General features: G+C 47.6%; 1 protein-coding gene across 1 annotated transcript in view; it reads left to right on the forward strand.

Moving 5' to 3' along the window:
- Window positions 1-17,770, forward strand: part of LOC143300323 (uncharacterized) — a 38,105-nt gene that overhangs the window by 1,065 nt on the left and 19,270 nt on the right. The window lies entirely within an intron of this gene.

Below are 17,770 nucleotides of genomic sequence, written 5' to 3' on the forward strand. Positions count from 1 at the left end.
GCCTTTCGGAGGAGACGAGAAACGGAGGTCTAGAATGTCTGTCATGGTGAAGACGATTCTGTGCGGCAGCTCTAGTGAGTCACAGAGTTGTCACGTGCGTGTGTACACCCACCTTTAGCTCGTGAGTCACAGTTGTCACGTGCATGTGTATACCCACCTTTAGCTCGTGAGTCACAGAGTTGTCACGTGCATGTGTATACCCACCTTTAGCTCGTGAGTCACAGAGTTGTCACGTGCATGTGTATACCCACCTTTAGCTCGTGAGTCACAGAGTTGTCACGTGCATGTGTATACCCACCTTTAGCTCGTGAATCACAGAGTTGTCACATGCATGTGTACACCCACCTTTAGCTCGTAAATTACGGTCTAAGAGTTCAAATGTACATGCATGTCATAAACGTTTACATCTACATACATACCATAGGAGGTATCATGCATACACATAAGTTTTTGTGTACATGCATACCATAAGAGTTATCACGCACATACATACTATATGAGTCATCATTTACATATGTCGAGGTCATTCTGCACTATTTGCGCATTGTACACAATGCGTGTACATTTGTGCTGACTGGGTACAAAGCGCAACGCTTTCCGTTCATGGTATACAATGTGGGTTGCTGACGTTGCTGACGTGTTGGTGGTTGTTGGTCAGGGGACAACATGTTGTTGACGTGTTGGTGGTTGTTGGTCAGGGGACAACATGTTGTTGACGTGTTGGTGGTTGTTTGTCAGAGGACAACATGTTGTTGACGTGTGGAGGGTTGTTGGTCAGGGTACACATGTTGTTGACGTGTGGAGTGTTGTTTGTCAAAGGACATGTTGTTGACGTGTTAGTGGTTGTTTGTCAGATGACAACATGTGGAGTGTTGTTTGTCAAAGGACAACATGTTATCGACGTGTGGAGGGTTGTTTGTCAGAGGACAACATGTTGTTGACGTGTGGAGGGTTGTTGATCAGGGGACACATGTTGTTGACGTGTTTGTTTTTTTTTTGTTGTCAGATGACAACATTTGGAGTGTTGTTTGTCAGAGGACTACATGTTGCTGACGCGTGGAGTGTTGTTTGTCAGAGGACTACATGTTGCTGACGTGTAGAAGGTTGTTGGTCAGAGGACAACATGTTGACGTGTGGAGGGTTCTTGGTCAGGGGACAACATCTTGTTGACGTGTTGATGGTTGTTTGTCAGGGGACATGTTGTTGACGTGTTGGTGGTTGTTGGTCAGGGGACAACATATTGACGTGTGGAGGGTTGTTGGTCAGAGGACAACATGTTGACGTGTGAAGGGTTGTTGGTCAGAGGACAACATGTTGTTGACGTGTGGAGGGTTGTTGTTCAGAGGACAACAAGTTGTTGACGATTGGAGAGTTGTTGGTCAGAGGACAACATGTTGACGTGTGGAGGGTTGTTGGTCAGAGGACAACATGTTGACGTGTGGAGGGTTGTTGGTCAGGGGACAACATATGGAGGGTTGTTGGTCTGGGGACAACATATGGAGGGTTGTTGGTCAGAGGACAACGTGTGGAGTGTTGTTGGTCAGGGGACAACATATGGAGGGTTGTTGGTCAGGGGACAACATATGGAGGGTTGTTGGTCAGGGGACAGACAACATGTGGAGGGTTGTTGGTCAGAGGACAGACAACATGTGGAGGGTTGTTGGTCAGAGGACAGACAACATGTGGAGGGTTGTTGGTCAGAGGACAGACAACATATTGCGGGTTGTTGGTCAGATGACAGACAACGTGTGGAGTGTTGTTGGTCAGGGGACAACATGTAAGGGTTGTTGGTCAGGGGACAGACAACATGTGGAGGGTTGTTGGTCAGAGGACGCACAACATGTAGAAGGTTGTTGGTCAGGGGATAGACAACATGTGGAGGGTTGTTGGTCAGAGGACAGATAACATGTGGAGTGTTGTTGGTCAGAGGACAACATGTGGAGGGTTGTTGGTCAGATGACAGACAACGTGTGGAGTGTTGTTGGTCAGGGGACAACATATGGAGGGTTGTTGGTCAGGGGACAGACAACATGTGGAGGGTTGTTGGTCAGGGGACAGACAACATGTGGAGGGTTGTTGGTCAGAGGACAGACAACATGTGGAGGGTTGTTGGTCAGAGGACAGACAACATGTGGAGGGTTGTTGGTCAGAGGACATGTCGACAGACAACATGTGGAGGGTTGTTGGTCAGGGAACAGACAACATGTGGAGGGTTGTTGGTCAGGGAACAGACAACATGTGGAAGGTTGTTGGTCAGAGGACAGACAACATGTGGAGGGTTGTTGGTCAGGGAACAGACAACATGTAGAAGGTTGCTGGTCATAGGACAACATGTTGTTGACGTGTGGAGGTTGCTGCCCTGGTAGTTGATCCCCAGAGTGTCCAGATGTCCCGGACAGAGAGGCATCACCAGCCCCTGACCCGCCCCATCACCCCGCCTATCTGTCCTCCCCCTAAATCCCCCTGACCACCCGCCAGGCCTGTCACGATCAATAACTCCTCCACCACACCCCAGTCGTCTCCCTTTCAGACCATGGCCAACGTCTTGACATCGTCACTTTCCGCACATGGCAGATCCTGGGTGTGTGTGTGTGTGTGTGTGTGGGGGGGGGGGTGGTTGGTAAGGGGGTGGGGGTGGGGGTAGACGTGGAGGGAGAGGGTGGAGGAGTGTGGAGGAGAGGGGTTAGAGGGGATGGGGGTTGGAGGGGGGGGGGGGCGAAGGGGGGGTCCTGTGCAAACCGTGCCTGCCGCGGGTGAGGGACAAAGGCTGACTCACGTGGGCATGTCCACCGCCATTGGTGTGACGTCACTTCCCGTCACTGCTCCGCAAGCCAAGTTCCACAATCCTTTCTGTCCATCTCGTCTTTTCTTTTTTCTTTTTTTTTTTTTTCCTTCTTTTTCTTTTTTCTTTTTTTTCAAGGTTTGTGCAGTAGCAGAGCCAAAAAGCGAGAAGGGGTGGGGGTGGGGGTGGGGTGAAAGGGGAAGAGGACTGGGCACAGGGCTGAAATGAAAATAACGGAACGGCCATCAAGATGTACGACGTGGTCTTATGGTTTAGACTGGAGTGGACAGAAGGCAGGTCTTTAATTTTTTTTGTTTGTTTGTTTGTTTGTTGTTGTTGTTGTGACGGAGTGATGATAGCTGCATATCATTCTTCTTCTTCTTCTGTTATTGTCATTATTATCATTATTATTATTATTATTATTATTATTATTATTATTAGTAGTAGTAGTAGTAGTAGTATCATTACTTACTTACTTAATTAATTTATTCATTCATTTATTCATTATTATTAGTAGTAGAAATAGTAATAGAAGTAGTAGCAGCAGCAACAGCAGCAGCAGCAGCAGCGGCAGAAGCAGTAGTAGTAGTAGTAGTATTAGTAGTAGTAAGTTATTTGTTTAGTTGGTCATTTATCGATGATGCGACAAGTGTGACGGTGCAAATGTGTGATGATGATGATGATGATGATGATGATGATGATGATGATCTTCCTCTTCTTCTTCTTCTTCTGCTGCTGCTGCTCCTCTTCTTCCTCCTCCTCCTCCTCCTCGTCGTCGTCGTCACAAAATTAATGTGCGACTGGTCAGGTTTTTGTTTTCAATGCGGACGGTCCGTTCCAAAAATCATGGTGTTGCAGAGATACATTTGACGTTGTTGATTGTGTGTCCAGCCAGTCGCACAGGTCATATCAGGACTTCCCAACTGAACAAGCGACATCTCTCTCTCTCTCTCTCTCTCTCTATATATATATATATATATATATATATATATATATAAGAGAATAGAATATGTCTCAGTTTATTACCAAGTGTACGGAGGTCACAAGAAATATTGGGGGTGGGGGTTGGGGGATAGTACATAACAAGATACGAACATAAATCGAAAATCATACACAAACACAGATACAGTAGAAATTTAGATACATACAAGTGCATATCAACATTAAAAAAAACTTGTGCATACTCACAGATGCACGTACTGCGCGCGCACACACACACACACACACGCGCGCGCGCGCACGCACGCACACACACAAACTCTCTCTCACACACACACACACACACACACACACACACACACACACACACACACACACACGTTTGAACAGAAGCTGCAAATTACATGGGGATGGGGTTGATGACTAGATCTTCAGGTAGATGGCTGTTGATTGAGCAATGCTATTTATCATACTGGATCATACTGATTTATTTATACACAGTATCTGAAGAAAACAAATCTTCCAGAAGAAGAAGAAGAAAACAACTCTGCAAAACGGCACAGTTCACGACATAATCATTATCTAACCATATAACTTTTTCAGGCGAATCAGACCAGGCTGTGTTCATATCTGTGAAACTGCATGTTTGGTGCATATCTGTCATGCATGTGTGGGTGTATGTGTGAATGTGTGTCTTCATGTTTTACATTTATTTGCTTATTTATCTATCATCATTGTTGTCTTATTTATTTATTTATTATTATTATTATTATTTTATTATCATTTTCATTACTACTACCTTTTTATATCATAATTATTATTTATTTATTTATTTATTTATGTAAGCTTATCTATATATATATATTTTTTTTTCTCAAGGCCTGACTAAGCGCGTTGGGTTACGCTGCTGGTCAGGCATCTGCTTGGCAGATGTGGTGTAGCGTATATGGATTTGTCCGAACGCAGTGACGCCTCCTTGAGCTACTGAAACTGAAACTGAAACTGTGTTGAGGACGTGAGCACATCCGCTTACTTTATCATCTCCTTATTACAGAAATCGTTAAAAAAAATTTTTTTTTAATACTGTAATGCCACACAATAAGCACATTAGATATCGGCAAACAACACTGCAGATTGGACAGTAAGGGCCCAACCCAGAGTTGACAACATCAACACTTAAATCACCAGATCAAAACAGAACAGATAGACCATCACCACAGACTGCGGGTAAGAAGAGAATAGTAAAAAGATCAAAGATTTGCTGGAAGAAAGAAAAAAAAAAAAAGAAAGAAAAAGAAAGGAGAATGGGCAAGGAAATTTTAAAAAATACAAAAAACCCCCCACAAAAAACCCCGGACATTAGTGAAGGGAGAAAAAAAAAGTCAGGAAGAAAGAGAGCGAAAGAAAAGAGGAAAGTTGTGGCCCATAATTTCCAGACAGGCGGGGGGGATGCTATTCATGCTGAAGGACCCCAGGCATCCCAGAGGCGGGGGGCACGGGGAGAGGGGGGGGGAGAGGGAGGGGTGCAGGGAGGGGAGGGGGATGTAGGGAGGGTGGGGGTGGGGGGGGGGTTGGGTGGGTGACGCTACACCACAGCTGTCTGTCACGGAGCCTGGACCGTGGGAACGAGGTCCACAGCTTGCAGAGAGTCACAGTCAGATTCACACAGTCTGTTCAATCCAGTCAGAGTCAGATTCACACAGTCTGTTCAATCCAGAGTCAGATTCACACAGTCTGTTCAATCCAGTCAGCGTCAGATTCATACAGTCTGTTCAATCCAGAGTCAGATTCACACAGTCTGTTCAATCCTGTCAGATTCACACAGTCTGTTCAATCCAGTCAGATTCATACAGTCTGTTCAATCCAGTCAGATTCACAGTCTGTTCAATCCAGAGTCAGATTCATACAGTCTGTTCAATCCTGTCAGATTCACACAGTCTGTTCAATCCAGTCAGTCAGATTCACACAGTCTGTTCAATCCTGTCAGATTCACACAGTCTGTTCAATCCAGTCAGAGTCAGATTCACACAGTCTGTTCAATCCAGTCAGAATCAGATTCACACAGTCTGTTCAATCCAGTCAGAGTCAGATTCACACAGTCTGTTCAATCCTGTCAGATTCACACAGTCTGTTCAATCCAGAGTCAGATTCACACAGTCTGTTCAATCCTGTCAGAATCAGATTCATACAGTCTGTTCAATCCAGTCAGAGTCAGATTCACACAGTCTGTTCAATCCAGTCAGAGTCAGATTCACACAGTCTGTTCAATCCTGTCAGATTCACACAGTCTGTTCAATCCAGTCAGAGTCAGATTCACACAGTCTGTTCAATCCAGTCAGAGTCAGATTCACACAGTCTGTTCAATCCAGTCGCAGTCAGATTCACACAGTCTGTTCAATCCTGTCAGATTCACACAGTCTGTTCAATCCAGAGTCAGATTCACACAGTCTGTTCAATCCTGTCAGATTCACACAGTCTGTTCAATCCAGTCAGAGTCAGATTCACACAGTCTGTTCAATCCAGTCAGAGTCAGATTCATACAGTCTGTTCAATCCAGTCAGAGTCAGATTCACACAGTCTGTTCAATCCTGTCAGATTCACACAGTCTGTTCAATCCAGAGTCAGATTCACACAGTCTGTTCAATCCTGTCAGATTCACACAGTCTGTTCAATCCTGTCAGAATCAGATTCACACAGTCTGTTCAATCCCTGTCAGAATCAGATTCATACAGTCTGTTCAATCCAGGCCTTAGCCTCATCTGAAAAGGGTTAACAACAGGATTTTGTCGTCAAACACATATATTGATGTACACGCTCGCGCGCGCGCACGCACACACACACACACACACACACACACACACACACACACACACACACACACACACTGAAAAGACATACCCCCACCCCCTCACAGACACACTCAACATCAACATTTAAAAGTAACGGCTGCATGGTAAAAGAGACAGAGGCAGAAAGCAACTCTGTACTGTACTGACGCTCTGTCTGTCTGTCTGTCTCTCCGTCTTTCTATCTCTCTGTCTCTGTCTCTCTCTCCCTCTTTGTCTCTGTCTCTCCCCATCTCTCTCTGTCTCTCCCCCTCCCTTTCTCTGTCTCTCTCTGTGTCTCTGTCTCTCTCCCTCCCTCTCTCTCTCTCTCCGTCTGTCTCTTTCTCTCTCTACCTCTCTCTCTCCCTCTCTCTGTGTGTCTCTCTCTCTTTCTCTATCTCTGTACGTGTGTTGTGTTTCTCTCTCCTCTCTCTCTCTCTTTCCCTCTCTCTTGTCTCTGTCTCTATCGCTCTCTCCCTTTCTCTATTTCTGTATATCTGTCTCTCTTCCTCCCTCTCTCCCTCTCTTGTCTCTCTGTCTCTGTCTCTGTATGTCTCTCTCCCCCCCCCTCTCTCTCTCCGTCTCTTTCTCTCCTGTAGCAAATATGTTATTGTTTGTTGGGTTTTTTTTTATCGCTGTTTAATAACCCCTTCATGAGGGGCTGTGGCCAATATGACTAAACCATTCCTTCCTTCCTTCCCTCTGCTGTCCCTCTCTCTCTCTCTGTCTGTCTCTCTCTGTCTTTCTCCACCACCACCACCCCTCTCTCTCTCCCCCTCTCTCTCTCTCCCACTCCCCGGGTCGATCAGCCCCACTTTCCCACGGGAGGAAAGGCGATGCGGCGTGACGAGTCCCGAGCGTCGCAGATGCTGACCTGGGCTGACCCCTTGAAGCAACCAGTCGTTTCGCGGTCGCTCCATGCCTGCCTGCTTACCCTACTACTACTACTACTACTACTGCTACCCTGGGTAGCCCTAGGTCTCCGCGCTCCCACCCGCCTTGCTGGCTTATCCGGTTCCCACACCCCTTTCCCGTGACCCTACCCCGATCAACCACCTGCGCCCCCCCCCCCCCTCCCCCACCCTTTCCCCTCCTCCCTGTGTCCTTGCAAAAGGAGGGCACTTTTCTCTCACGGCTTCATCCGGGTACCGGGGAGGTGGCGGCGCGTGGCGGTCGCGTGGCGGTGGGCGCCGCGAGTGCACTCCCCCCCCCCCTTTTTTTTTCTCTGTGCCTGGCCTCCCCGCGGAACACAAGAGGAACAAGGCCACGCATACCCGAGTTAGGGTGGGGACAGAGGGAGAGGGGGGGATGGGGGGGGGGGGGTCCTCTCTTGTACCCCACCCCCCACCCCCCCACCCCCTTTCTCCGCCTCACACGTTCCGCATGTTTGATTTATTGCCGGGTGGGGGAGGGAGGGGGAGAGTAGGGGGTGGAGGAGGGAGGGGGAGAGTAGGTGGTGGGGGTGAGGAGCGTGGGGGGCTGTGCGAGTGTCGCTGGCTGGGAGGTTTTTTATTTTTTATTTTATTTTATGTTCTATTTATTATTATTGGTTCGTTTTTGATGGAGGCAGAAGCAACACTTTTCTTTCTCGTCGTGTTAACCTAACCGCGCGCGACGCACACACATTCCTCTCACATGTGGTAAGAGCACTAAAAAAAAAAAGGTAACACAATAGCCCGTGGTAGAGAGCACTGGTGAGAGCGGTAAGGGACACAATAGTCCGTGGTAAAGCACTGGTAAGAGCGGAAGAAACATAATATATGATAGTCAGTCGTGTCCGACTATGACCATCAGAACAGCAGAGGAGGCAACTGCTGTTTCGACTATTTGGGCTAGAATTTGATTACAGTGGAGAGTGTCTTGCCCAAGTTATATATATCCCCCACTCTCTCGGCCAAGAGGGTTTTAGGACAGTCGGCGTTGGGATGGTTCCCAAAGGCCAACTAGCCCCCAAGGCTGCAGCACTAAGAGCCAGTGCAATTTTGAGAGACTTATATAATAGTCCATGGTAAAGCACGGGTAAGTGTTGTAGAGAAACAATAGTCCACGGTAAACACTGATAAGAGCGCGGTAGAGACACAATAGTCCGTGGTAAAACACTGGTAAGAGTGGTAGAAACATACTAGTCCGTGGTAAAGCACTGGTAAGAGCGGTAGAGACACAATAGTCAGTGGTAAAACACTGGTAAGCGCGGTAGAGAAACAATAGTCTATGGTAAAGCACTGGCAAGAGCGGTAGAGACAAAATAGTCCGTGGTAAAGCAATGGTAAGAGCGGTAGACACAATAGTCCGCGGCCATAATGCAATAGTTCGTGGTAGAGCAGAGGTAAGAGGCAATGATACAACAGTTCGTGGTAAAGCTGTGTTGTAAGAGCGGCAATGATACAACAATTCATGGTAAAGCTGTGGTAAGAGCGGCAATAATGCAACAGTTCGTGGTAAAGCTGTGGTAAGAGCGGCAATGATGCAACAGTTCGTGGTAAAGCTGTGGTAAGAGCGGCAATGATGCAACAGTTCGTGGTAAAGCTGTGGTAAGAGCGGCAATGATGCAACAGTTCGTGGTAAAGCTGTGGTAAGAGCGGCAATGATGCAACAGCTGTGTGGTAAGGGTGGTAAGGAACACGAGCGTTGTGAGGTACAGCTGTGTGGTAAGGGTGGTAAGGAACACGAGCGTTGTGAGGTACAGCTGTGTGGTAAGGGTGGTAAGGAACACGAGCATTATGTGGTACCGTGATGGTAAGAGTGGTAAGGTGCACAAACGTTCTGTGGTATCATGATCGTTAGAGTGGCAAAGAACACACACGTTGTGTGCTACAGCTGTGGTAAGCGTGGTAAGAAAGGTAAGCGCACTTGGACACACCAGGGGTTGTCCTGCGTACCTGCTTTCTATTCCGTCACATTTAATAATGCTGTTTGCTGGGAAATCATGACTGTCTGCCACCCCTCCCCCCACCCACTCTTTCTCTCTCTCTCTGTCTAGCTCTCGGGAAGAAGAAAACAGACCCCCCCCCCAACCCCTCCACATACACACACACGAGTTCCCACCCCCACCCCCATACTCATTCCTCTCCTCATCCCCCCCCCCCCCACAGGCCCCCCCAGGCCCATCCCAGGTTCCAGTCCATCAGGCCTGAGCTCTGGCAGCAGCAGACGGAGACAATGGCAGCGGGCAGGTGAACGAACTACAGGCCGGCCCTTTGATGTCTGCAGGGGGGCCCCTGGGCTTACTCAGGCGTCATGTGCTGTTGTCTGTCTGTCTGTCTGACTGGCTGATGTTTGTCTGTCTGTCTATCTGTCTGTCTCTCGAGATGGCTGATGTCTCTATCTTTGTCTGTCTGTTTGGCTAATGTCTGTATCTCAAGTCTAATCCAGATGACTGAGGTCTGTCTGTCCATTTGTCTGTCTGTCGGTCTGTCTGTCCAGTTACCTGATGTGTGTCTGTCTGTTTGTCTGTGTGTCTGTCTGTGTGCCTGCCGGCCGTTAGGTCGTCACGTTAAAGCTGACAGGAGAAGGGGGAGAGTGGAGGGAAGCATGACGGGGGAGGGGGGGGGGGGGGGGGGGGGGGGGGAGGGGGGAAGTAGGGAGGAGGGAGAAAAAGGAATGAAGGAATGAATTAACTGAATGAATGAATGAACCAATTTCTTAAGGTTTTAGAATAACCAGACAATGCTTCTCTTCATCCCAGCCCCTTGAAAGAGAAAATGTAAAAAAAAAAGAAGAAAAAAAGGAAGAGACAAAAAGAAAAGGAGAAACAAAGTATGGAAATGAATTAACAATCAAAATCACACACACACACACAGTCACACACACACGCGCGCGCGCGCGCGCACACACACACACACACACACACACACACACACACACACACACACACACACACACAGAGAAACAAACAAAAACAAAACAACAACAGCAAACAAAGAACATCAGCACATTATATCGATTCATGTACAATTGTGGACACAGACGTAAATGTACTGTTTAGAATAGCGTATACATGTGTGTAAAGTATGTGGAGAGAGAGAGAGAGAGACAGAGACAGAGACAGACAGACAGACAGACAGACAGAGGAGATTGAAATCATCCGAAGAGGGAAGAGTAGGAGCAGTAGCAGGAAGCGAAGAAGAAGAAGAAGAAGCGCCGTTATCCAATACAGGATTAACCCTTTCACCGCCAAGCTCGCATTTATGCACAGGCGTGGTAGAGGACCCATGTCACTGAAAGGTGACCATTCATTGGTCTGTTATCCATGAACCTACTGCTCTTAATGTTCGGTGGTAGGATAGACCATATTTTCTATACATCACAGGGGGAATCCCCAGCTGTTCTTAGCCACTGTCTTCGCTGTTATACCACAAGGGAATTTTGTACACTAAATTGACTGGCGGCGAAAGGGTTAGAACGTATTAGTAGTAGCGGCAGCAGTAGTAGTATAAGACGACGACAACGACGACACGACGACGACGAAGAAGAAGAAGAAGAAGAGGAAGAAGAACAACAACAGTGGTAAGAAACATAACAACACTGAACACAGAATTTCAGCGGACACAATCCCAAAATGTCAATCTGAAACACGCAGGACGGGACACATGGAGGGAACGCCAGGGAAGACAGCACGTGACTTTTTTTTTATGATAGTCAGTCGTGTCCGACTATGACCATCAGAACAGCAAAGGAGGCAACTGCTGTTCCGACTATTTGGGCCAGAATTTGAGAGTGGACAGTGTCTTGCCCAAGTACATCCCCACTCTCTCAGCCAAGAAGGGTTTTTAGGACAGTCGGCGTTGGGATGGTTCCCAAAGGCCAGCTAGCCCACAGGGCTGTAGCACTAAGAGCCAGTGCAATTTTGCCTCCTAGTTTGAGAGTCATTACAGGGCTTCACAAAAGACTAAGCTGTAAATGGTTTCCCATTGACTGGAGAAACCATTGATAATACAGCTCTCACTTTGCTGTTGGCCCAAATGTAAACTTATGTCAATCTGTGATATAAGCCGAGTGTTGGTCCTGCTCGTGACTAATCCCACCTTAACTCACTCAGCACGGCCAGTCCTCTCTTCTCCTCTACACAGACCCATCGAATGTCCAGTGGGTGTCTGAATGACCCAAACTTTAGCTTCCGTCGTCAGAATTGTGGTATTCTTTGTCAACATTCACCTCTTCAGTATAAGAGCTTTCCGCTTGCAATATTTTGATGATGGTAATTGGGGTGAAACGCTGTTAACGTCGTCTCTTTCGCCGTTCGTATGGAGAGAGTTAATTACATGCAGCACATTGCGTGACCTGTGTCCACCCCCTCCCTCCGCTCCCCCCCACCCTTCCCTCACCTCACCTCCCTCCCCTCCCCTCCTCCCACCACCCCCTGTCTGGCTGTCACACCTGGCCATGTTCAATCTCCCTCCCTCCCCAGTCCCTCCATTTCACCCCCCCCCCCCCCCCCACGCACACACCCCTATCTCCCCCTGTCTTTGGAGCACTGACCACGGTGTTCACCCAACCCTGTAATGAGCGCGGAACGAGCTGAAAAAAGGTGGGAGCGCCGCACACACCCCGGGGTCACCCCTTTTGCACGGGGAGATAACTGAGGTATCAAAAGTGGACTACCCTACTGCCCCCCCCCCCTCTCCCCCTCCTGTCCTGATCTCTCTTTCACGCTCTTTCCACAGCACGACATCTCCCTCCCCCGCCCTCCGCCCCCCCCCCCCCGCCCCTCCCACACACACACACCTCTCACACCACCACCACTCTCCCTTCCTGTGCACTGCACCCACGCACGCACGCTCGTACAGCTGAGCATGTGAGTGCCAGCATCCCGGATTCGGTACCTGGCCCCCTGGCGGGGAAGATGCCCTCCAGGCCCTAATGACAGGGTGGGACAGCTCCTGCAGGTAATCAGAGCGGTGAGGAACCAGTCAGCGGCAGTAACCTCCCCTATGCGCCACGACAGCCGTCACCGGCGCCATTTTGTTTTCACAGCAGGAGGGGTGGGTGGTGGAGGGGTGGCGCTGTTTGACTCCACTATTCTCTTCCACAATTCCCTTCATAATTATCTCCCTTCACTTCCAGAATGGAATGACAGCATGTGACGTCCTGATGACAGTTTGATTAATTAGTCTTTTTTCTTCCCCACAGACGCTCATGACCTCACTGGGATTTGGTTGGGTCTGAACAATGGATTCGGTATGATGATCGTGTGTCCTGGAGAAAGGAACTTTATTCTCATTTTCCTCATTCCACTCAGCTGTGAACGGGTACCTGACTTCGACTGAGGAGAAAGTTCAAACGGCGGAAGGAGAGGACTGGGCCCCGTCTTCCTATACCCAGCCCGCCACACAGTGGATATCAATTCACTGCCTTCCTATGCCCAGCCCCAGACACAGTGGATATCAATTCACTGCCTTCCTCTACCCTGCCCCAGACACAGTGGATATCAATTCACTGCCTTCCTCTACCCTGCCCCAGACTCAATGGATATCAATTCACTGCCTTCCTATGCCCTGCCCCAGACACAGTGGATATCAATTCACTGCCTTCCTCTACCCTGCCCCAGACTCAATGGATATCAATTCACTGCCTTCCTATGCCCAGCCCCAGACACAGTGGATATCAATTCACTGCCTTCCTATGCCCAGCCCCAGACACAGTGGATATCAATTCACTGCCTTCCTCTACCCTGCACCAGACTCAATGGATATCAATTCACTGCCTTCCTATACCCTGCCCCAGACTCAATGGATATCAATTCACCGCCTTCCTATGCCCTGCCCCAGACACAGTGGATATCAATTCACTGCCTTCCTATGCCCTGCCCCACACACAATGGATATCAATTCACTGCCTTCCTATGCCCTGCCCCACACACAATGGATATCAATTCACTGCCTTCCTATGCCCTGCCCCAGACACAGTGGATATCAATTCACTGCCTTCCTATGCCCTGCCCCACACACAATGGATATCAATTCACTGCCTTCCTATGCCCTGCCCCACACACAGTGGATATCAATTCACTGCCTTCCTATGCCCTGCCCCAGACACAGTGGATATCAATTCACTGCCTTCCTCTACCCTGCCCCAGACTCAATGGATATCAATTCACTGCCTTCCTATGCCCTGCCCCAGACACAGTGGATATCAATTCACTGCCTTCCTCTACCCTGCCCCAGACTCAATGGATATCAATTCACTGCCTTCCTATGCCCAGCCCCAGACACAGTGGATATCAATTCACTGCCTTCCTATGCCCAGCCCCAGACACAGTGGATATCAATTCACTGCCTTCCTCTGCCCTGCCCCAGACACAGTGGATATCAATTCACTGCCTTCCTATACCCAGCCCCAGACACAGTGGATATCAATTCGCCGCCTTCCTATACCCAGCCCCAGACACAGTGGATATCAATTCACTGCCTTCCTATGCCGTGCCCCAGACACAATGGACATCAATTCACTGCCTTCTTATGCCCTGCCCCACACACAATGGATATCAATTCACTGCCTTCCTATGCCCTGCCCCAGACACAGTGGATATCAATTCACTGCCTTCCTATGCCCTGCCCCACACACAATGGATATCAATTCACTGCCTTCCTATGCCCTGCCCCACACACAGTGGATATCAATTCACTGCCTTCCTATGCCCTGCCCCAGACACAGTGGATATCAATTCACTGCCTTCCTATGCCCTGCCCCACACACAGTGGATATCAATTCACTGTCTTCCTATGTCCTGCCTTAGACTCAATGGATATCAATTCACCGCCCCGATGACCCGTAAAGACTATGGGACCTTTAACCTTTAACTATTATAAATTTCGTGGATCCGATGGAAATTTGGGGTGGGCTGAGGCATTACAATGGAATTCGAGAACTCTACTGATGCTTTATTGTTGCAAGTAGCAACCGGTGAAATTACAGACATTACGAATGCGGATGTTTCACTCAGATCATAGGCTTGGCTGCATACTGAAAGGGCTGGTATAAATAACATAAAACAATAATTCCCAATAAAACTGACCAAACAAAATTGATCAACATGAGCTCTGCAAAAGAATATAAGACAACGACCGCGTTGTCTGGCCTCTTGTTTGCTCAGAGAGTGAGAGGGAGAGTGAGAGGGAGAGAGAGAGGGAGAGAGAGAGAGAAAGAGAGAGAAATAGAGGGAGAAAGAGGGACAGAGAGAGAGGGACAGAGACAGAGAGAGACAGAGACGGAGACAGAGAGAAAGAGACGAAACGAAACGCACTTATATTTCACGAGGGTAGTGGAGTAAGCACAGCTGCTTTTTTTTTACATCCAGCCTTCAAGGGCAAAAAAGAAGGAAAAGCGAAAAAAACATAAGAAGAAAAAGAAGAAGAAAAAAAGAAAAGAAAAAAGAAATGACAAAACACTCACACAGACACATAGACACAGACACACACAGACACACACACACACACACAACACACACACACAATTACACATGAAAATAAAGCGCATGTACACAACCTAAGTACGACGCAACGACACATATTATCATTGAAAAGATCAAATCATTATAAAATGAAATGATTATTAGAGTAGGGAAAAAAAGAGAAGAAGAAGAAGATGATGATGATGATGATGATAACAGGGAGAAGGAGAGACAGAGTGACAGACACCGATAGTTGGAACATGGGAAGTGAATTCATGGCAATTATCATATTGTATATATATATATACAATAATATTGAAACATAATCAGTACATTTTAGGATATAGAGGTGTCAAATTTGAAAGATTCATCAGGTATGTATGTAAGTTAGATTTGAATTTTTGGAAATTTGATTCAGTTTTTTTAATTTTCTGGGATATGATTCCATAACCAACCCCCTGAATATGCAAGGCTTGATTTACATAAGATAATCGTTGTAAATGGAAGGTTTATCCTATGTGAATGTCGATAATCATTAAAAGTAAACATATTTGTCAGATAGGTTGGAGCGTTGCTATGAAGGATTTTGTGCATGAAGAATCCTTTGTTGTATAACAGTTTAGCCTTGAGTGGAAGGATACCTGTTTGTTTGTAACCAGTTTCTGTCAGTGTTGAAGATTTGTCAATGGTTAGTTTTACGGCTCTTTTATGGATACTAATCAATGGTTTTAGTAAGTTATTGCTTGCTGAATCCCAGAGAGTGGAAGCGTAATCAATACTGGATTGAATGTATGAATAAAAGAATAATTTTCTGGCATGCATGGTAAGGAAATTTTGGATTTTTTTTTCAACTGGTATAACTTCGAAGCAATGGTTTTGGTTAGACTTTCTATGTGTTTTGACCAAGATAGGTTATTGTTAATTGTTATTCCTAGAACCTTGTGATTTGCAACTTCTTCAACTTTTACGTCAGAAATGTAAACGATAGGTAAGTTTTTAGTTAGTTTTTGACGTTTTTGGCTACTGGTTATCATCATAAATTTAGATTTATTAGGATGAAGAGCCATATGGTTAAGTTTAGTACATTTAACGAGAAGGTTAATGTTTTCTTGTATGGTAAGATAAACCTGGTGAGCATTAGTATTACTTGTATCTAAAGTTGTGTCGTTAGCAAACATTTCACAGTGTGTTTTTAAGAATAAAGGTTGATCATTTATGTATAAGGAAAATAAGAGAGGGCCAAGGACTGAACCCTGTGGGACACCAAACTTACTGGGAAGAAGAATAGAGGTTTGTGTATTAAGAGAGAGAGAGAGAGAGAGAGAGAGAGAGAGAGAGAGAGAGAGAGAGAGAGAGAGAATGAATGAGTGAATGATTTATTCATATAGGCCGTAGCCCCTCATGAAAGGGTATTTAATATAAACACAATCTAAGGATAAATTACACAATGAAAACAAGACTATGAAACGGATACACAAGTCTAAATCTAAAAGCCTTGTACAAAAAAAAACAAAACAAAAAAAAAACAGAGAGAGATTGCGTATAACATCAGGTTTTGTGCATGATATCAACAAAGAGAGAGAGGTGGGGGGGGGGGGGGGAGAGGGGGAGGGAGAGACAGAGAGAGACAGACAGACAAAGAAAAAGAGAGGAACGACATAGACAAACACACAAACAGGCAGGCTGACAGAGACAGAGACACAAATAGAGGCAAAGACAGACATAACGAAACAAGAAAGAGACAGAGAGACATACACAAGCAGACACACTCGCACGCACGCACGTACGCACACATGCACACACACACACACACACACACACACACACACACACACACGGACAGCCACAGTACAGAAACAAAAGGGAAGGAACTGACTGACATGGCCATGCACCAGTGAACAAAGTCCAGCTTCCAGGAAGGAATTCTTTCACTGTGTCTGTTCAACTGGAAACAAACCTTCCTGCCCGCTATGGAGCGCAACAGGCACTGGGCACAGCCACAATGCAGGGAGGGAGGGAAGAAAGGAGGGGGAAGAGGGGGAGACGGGGGATGGGGTTGGATGGGGTGGGGTGGATGGTGGTGGGTGGGGGGCTGTGTGTACTGGGTACTTGCAGATCTGGTCTGGCAGCGAGGACAATAGTCTGTGATCGCTTTGTGTGGGACGCTGCATGGACTGCTGCCTGTTTAATGGGCCCGCTGCCATGTACAGCGTACACCCTCTCTCCCTCCACCCCTATCTCCCTACTGCCATGTACAACGTACACCTCTCTCCCTCTATCTCCCCACTGCCATGTACAGCGTACACCTCTCTCCCTCCACCCCTATCTCCCCACTGCCATGTACAGCGTACACCTCTCTCCCTCCACCCCTATCTCCCCACTGCCAGGTACAGCGTACACCTCTCTCCCTCCACCCCTATCTCCCTACTGCCATGTACAGCGTACACCTCTCCCCCTCCACCCCTATCTCCCCACTGCCATGTACAGCGTACACCTCTCTCCCTCCACCCCTATCTCCCCACTGCCAGGTACAGCGTACACCTCTCCCCCTCTATCTCCCCACTGCCATGTACAGCGTACACCTCTCCCCCTTCACCCCTATCTCCCTACTGCCATGTACAGCGTACACCTCTCCCCCTCCACCCCTATCTCCCTACTGCCATGTACAGCGTACACCTCTCTCCCTCCACCCCTATCTCCCTACTGCCATGTACAGCGTACACCTCTCCCCCTCCACCCCTCTCCCCCTTCCCCTCCCCCCCCTCCTCTACACTGCCCCAGTCATCCTTCCGTCACGCACACAAAGCCCAGTCAGTGATGGTGGTGTCTGTTGAG

The sequence above is a fragment of the Babylonia areolata genome, chromosome 26 (genome assembly GCF_041734735.1).
Source record: "Babylonia areolata isolate BAREFJ2019XMU chromosome 26, ASM4173473v1, whole genome shotgun sequence".
Taxonomy (NCBI): Eukaryota; Metazoa; Mollusca; class Gastropoda; order Neogastropoda; family Buccinidae; genus Babylonia; species Babylonia areolata.